This window comes from Pomacea canaliculata, linkage group LG5 (genome assembly GCF_003073045.1).
Source record: "Pomacea canaliculata isolate SZHN2017 linkage group LG5, ASM307304v1, whole genome shotgun sequence".
In the NCBI taxonomy this organism is placed as follows: domain Eukaryota; kingdom Metazoa; phylum Mollusca; class Gastropoda; order Architaenioglossa; family Ampullariidae; genus Pomacea; species Pomacea canaliculata.
Window position 1 is genome coordinate 12,716,321 of NC_037594.1, and position 5,707 is coordinate 12,722,027.

The 5,707-nt window shown below is 39.6% G+C and overlaps 1 long non-coding RNA gene across 1 annotated transcript; it reads left to right on the top strand.

Moving 5' to 3' along the window:
- The first annotated feature begins 1,545 nt into the window (after positions 1 to 1,545).
- LOC112565243 lies at positions 1,546 to 3,581 on the top strand. The gene is made up of 4 exons (XR_003099371.1): positions 1,546 to 1,967; positions 2,617 to 2,811; positions 3,067 to 3,209; positions 3,522 to 3,581. It is a non-coding gene; the product is annotated as an uncharacterized LOC112565243 (long non-coding RNA).
- The last annotated feature ends 2,126 nt before the right edge of the window (positions 3,582 to 5,707 follow it).

The window sequence follows — 5,707 nt, forward strand, 5'->3', positions numbered from 1 at the left end:
CTGAGTTGTCAGGATACTCAGACAGGATCTGTCTGTTTTTATGTTGCTGTAACTTCCAAGACTTCAGGACCCGGTCTGTTAAGCTATGGAATACCTGAGACTTTAGTAGGAAATTTGTTTCGATACTCGACACATGAAATCGAAGTCTCTCTGCTTTCCTGAAACCTGGGTTCGGTGCATGTGAACGCGTCTGACATTTTCTAGCATTATGCATCGATTTCACGGAAACGATCATATAAATAATTCGGCAATTGATGTGAGCTGAAGCTTAAACTAATCACTGATCTACGCCTCTTGCCAGGTCCAGCTGTAAGCGATACAAAACTTCCAGCTAGACACCGTTTCAAAGACGAACTGGACGGCTGGACGGACGAGTGGAGGGAAAACAACGCTTTACGTCTGCAATCAATGAGCCGACTAGAGTTCGGAGGAGAGCGGAAAAAGGAAAATTGCTTTGTCGTTAAACCAACGTCTACGTTAGAAAGGGATCTGTGAACCGTGCATCCGCCATTTCAATATGAAGCTGAAATATGTCATTTCTGCAATTTCAGAACCTGGTGTTAGGTGTCTGCTACTGAGACTTTGTTATTCGAATAATGATAATAATGATGATAATAATAATAATAAATCAACGTCGTCGTCATCATCATCTTCGCAGTCATGTTTGGTTAGCTAGAGCTTTCTTAAGCAAATGATAAACACCTGTTTTGCTTGCGAAGCCACAGGGACGAGTTGGGTGTTTTGGAAGCAACGCGACACGTGCGTTTGGAAACATCAAAAGTCAGTGGAAAAAAAGTAGCTTCCTGACATTAATGGAGTAATTATCATCATTTGTGCCACGCTGGTTTGCTTCAAAGGGAAAAACAAGGGTGTATCATGAACAGTTAAAGGACAATCTGTGTATCAAACATCGCGTGACACAGCTTTACCAGATGCTCCAAGAGGTCACAGCCGTGACGTCATCAACGCCCACAAGCGCGCCTGTAATTATCTCGTGAACGGGATCAGCTCTGTCACTGGTTGTAGATTCTCTGACAACCAAGTGTATCCATGTGACCTCACGGTTTCTGACCCCTCTCAGTCAAGGGCGATGCTTGCGGGCAGGTATCCTGGAAACGGACTACAGCCGTTCATTCATGTCCGTTTGGGAAGTAGAACATTGAGCTGCTTCAGTCTCGTTACTTGATAAAAATGTTGAAGCTCATAGACATTAAAAAAAGTTTCAAATAAAATGTTTTACTTGCCTAATTCAAAGAGTCAAACTAAATGCAAAATTGTTAGTTTAATTTCTCGTTAATAAATTTATGACTGCTGCTTTGAAAGGCTGTGAGGGATTTTCTTTTTTCGTGATACTTGGCCCTACCGCAGAAATGGTATTATGACCCAATCGAATGATTTTAATTTATCCCACAAGGTTACTGAAAAGAAGGGAATGTGAGAAAGTCCTGGTCACCCTTCGAAAAAGGGAAAGAGAGATGAAAAAAACAAAACAAAGAGTAAAAAAATTGAAATGAACCCACCAGTTACTAAAGGAATTCACAGAGAATCGCGTGCTTTGAATCAAATTTGAATGTCAACAACTTACAGGGCAAAGGGACTGAGTAGCAGTAGGATATAGAAAACATTGAAAACACTCAGGTATCTGTGATCAGAGTGTGTATGGTACAAGCCTGCACACGTGTGAATGGCGCCAGGTTCAGGCGAGACTAGATCCACCAACATCCTGACCTGAGACGTGTTGCATAGGCGTAGCGAATCGAGCGAAGCTAGCCAATCTAGCCGGAAGTGTAAAGAGCGCGCCCCTACAAGCTAGCGAACCTAGACCCCTAGCGTAGCGAAGCTAGCGGCCTTTGGAGGTCCTACGCTTGCTATTCAAAATGGCCGACATTGTTGTCGGTTTCAAGTTTGCAGATGAGAGTTTCTTTGATGCTCCCGTTAAAAAGGAGTATTGGACCGGAAACAAAGTGGTAAGTATCTTTTAATGATAAGTAATAAAAATACTCTATTATTTATGTGGAAACATATATTTATTTGTGTAGCGGGAGCAATTTTAGACAATGTGTAGTCGGATTGGCGTTTGCCGAGTACGAGCTTTACGATTAAGGCCGTGTACAAAGTGGTGTCTTTTAGCGATTGCTATTTAAAATACACTATTATCAAGGTTGACAAAATATTCACATGTTTAGCGAGAGTAATTTTATAACAACTTGTAGCCCCGACAGTATCCTCCAATCTGCAGTCTCCGCGTGTACCGGCCTCTTGTGTGTGTGTTTTAATTTTCTGCTTTCTAGTTCCAAAATTTATTATCTCAAGTTATGAAAAGGCTGAAGGTGGTGATAAAGGTATTTTTTCAGTGTTATAAATGCCATGAAGAGCTGTTATAATGGAAGGCTTTAATTATTTTCACAAATAACCCAGCTATGAAAATATTGTGCACATTATTGAATTATCCTTCCTACAGAATAAAATAGTACAACTACCCTATTCTTTGATGTTTAGAATCAAAGCTTTAAGTTTGAATCTGATACTGTTGCATTTACTAAACATATCACTATGTTATTCTGGTTTTTATTTTCCTGTTTTTATTCCTGATTAATTGATTTCATATTTTAACAGAAATGAATGTGGGAAATCAATGGACCAAGGGGGCATACTTTTCCTCATGGACACTTATGCCGAACATAAGGAACAATTTGTAATTCCAACTTGAAAATAGAGGTATGGAAGAGGATTGCTTCGGAAATGGCAGCCTCAGGATGCCACTTTGCTCCAGCAGCACTTGAGAAAAAAATGGAGCAATATGAAAATATGGTTGAGTTCCTACAAAATCATTGGCTTTCTGTCTTAGAGTGCAACATTTTTCCATAGATCTGAGAAACAAAACATCACATGTTTTTAAGGTTGTGCAAGTTCTTATTTATTTGTGACCACAATTCATTCATTTAACCTGTAAACAAGACCCCACCAGTATCAACCAAGCTTTAGTAGAGATTTTTTGGTAGCTGTGTGAAATTAGTCTGGATACATAATGATATGTAAGCATGTTTGGTACTTGTATCCCAACAGGTACAAAGCTATATTAGATTTCAACAAGAAAACGGGCCAGGGAAGATCACGATGGAATTTCTATTCCAGAATGGCTGAAATCTTGGAAGGAGACCCTTTGTTCATCCCACCACTGACATCATCATCACTGGGGAGTGTAAAAGGTGAGTGAACCATTTATAATATAAATAAGCAAGTAAAGCATAATTTTAGTATAGCCATATTTAGTAAAAAATTTGACAGTTCAAGTATTAATTGTTTAATGCTTCTTTTCCTACAGGTATTTGGGGAGGGTAGTGACAAAAGTCTGTTCTGCCACAAAGAGATGAGTCTAGATATGTAAAAAGCTCAGTTAGGAACTTTTTGTATTCATGCACTGTTCCAGCAAGAGCAGTTATCATGGGCATACAGGCTAGACATATTTGGGTTTTCCATGCCCATATATTGGTCATAATTCATTAATATTTATTTTTCAGTAAACACTCTCTCCGAGATCTCCAATACCCAGCAATGTGCCACCCCTACAAAGAAGCAAGAACAGCAAGGAATGTCTCAGGAGACTCCTCACCTCTCCCAGTATCGGTTATTAGTACGACCCTACTGAATAAAGGATATTGTCACTGTCTTGATTTTAGTACTAAATAAAAAAACTTACACGCCCTTACAAATGTTTTTTTTTTCACTGTGACCGTTAAAAACCAAAAAATCCTGATTTACCTGATAATCATGTACACAATGAAGCACACTTGTTTCTACCATGAATTAGTAAAATCAAATGAAAATTTATTATATGATAAACACATTACATGATAATCAAATGAGAAATTATAACTGGAAAAGTGTTGCATCAAAGCTAAACACGAAAAGTGACACTCATTTGAAAAGCACAGAACATGACATGCATCTGGTGACAAAGCAAATTATTAAGGATGGTGACAGGAATTAAACACACGCACACTCCTCAATTTACACGAATAAAAACAAATCATAGTGGTGATGCAAATGCAAGAGATATGTATAAAAAATTCAAATTATGCAATGGAAATAATAAAGGTTGCTGGGAGAGAACTGTACACAGTGATGAAAAAATACACAGCAATATGGTGTATGACAATACTTTGCTGCTGCTGTGTCAACTTCAGTATGTAGACAACATATAACCACAACTGCAAAATCACACCAATCATAAATATAAATGCACATAGATAATATATGCACATGGTGGACAACTTATTAATGATGGTGACACAAAGACATGTAGACCTCAATTTGCATGGGGAAAGAAATTATGGGTGTTGATACAAATGCAAGAGATATTTATGCAAAATATTCAAATTATATAATGAAATAATAAATGTTGGTGGAAGAGAAAAGCAGACACTGATGATGGATGCTTTGCTATAGACGTGGTATGGCAAATATAGGTGAATATATTCTGGAGGGTGATTTTGGTGCCAGTAACCACAAGGTGGCAAGCAGCTTTGTTCTATTGTTGAACCACGTTGCTGTGGCAGATGAGGCTCAATCCAAGCCTGGAGAGCCTGAAAAATTTCACAAAAGATCTCTATGAAAGTTTGTGTTTATTGTGTGTGAGAGCATTATTATAGATATGTGTAGTGGATACATTTATGCATATATATATATCTTGGACGTTCACATTCCTTAAAATTGATTTTGGCATTTTTATTTATATTTCATTAAGTTTATTACATTTTACTTTATTTTATTACGTTAACTTACATCAAAGGCGTCCGGCAACATTCGAAGTGAGATTTGAACTGGTATGTCAAGTATCCTGGAACGATGACTTCGACGAAACCAATCATGTGGGCATTGGAATTTTCATTATTGTCCTGATTTACTTTCAGTGGACAGGTGGGCCGCAAGCTCGATATTTATTTGCGACGGCTTGGCCACAGCATGGCGGGGTGTAGCTTGCAAAACAAAGACTTCACTCAAACCTCGCCGTAAGTCGGCCATCTTGAAACTCTGGCTTCCGGCTACACTGCGTTGCACAGGGACCGCTAGCTTTCGCTAACCCCTAGATTCGCTAGGCTAGCTTCGCTCGATTCGCTACGTGCTATGCAACACGCCACTGCTGTAAATGGCCTACGCCAGGGGTGAAAGGTCGTGTGTCCGATAGGAGTCACGGCCAGAGAACCTCAAAATTATTATCTGCACACACGCCAGGTGCCTTTGATGGCCGCACAACAACCGGATGTCGGCGCGCTGGCCCGCTGGCTGTGTTGATACAGATCTCTTGGCCGCATGTCTGCATCCTTTCCTATTGAGCGCACTTCTTGTCGCAAGCTTTGCCCCAAGTGAGAGGCAGACTCCGGCTAATGCAAGAAAAGGCAGAGACTGGTGACTGCACGAAGCTGATGATTTTGCGCAAGTTCACAAGAGCAATATATAAAGATGAATACATAGTCTTGACGCATTTTCTCATCACACTGTGGCAGTTAAGATCACTCACACACACACAGTTACCCCTCCTTTGACGCCACCCTCGCTTCCTTCTTGACCCTCTTTGAAAGATGTAGGCAAGATAGATGTGTGCGTGTTAGAGAAAGAGAATCAAAAAAAAATAAAATAAAATAAAGGAGTCTGTGTTTTGCAGCACATGCACTATCAGTTCATAAATACAACAATGGAAATTCAG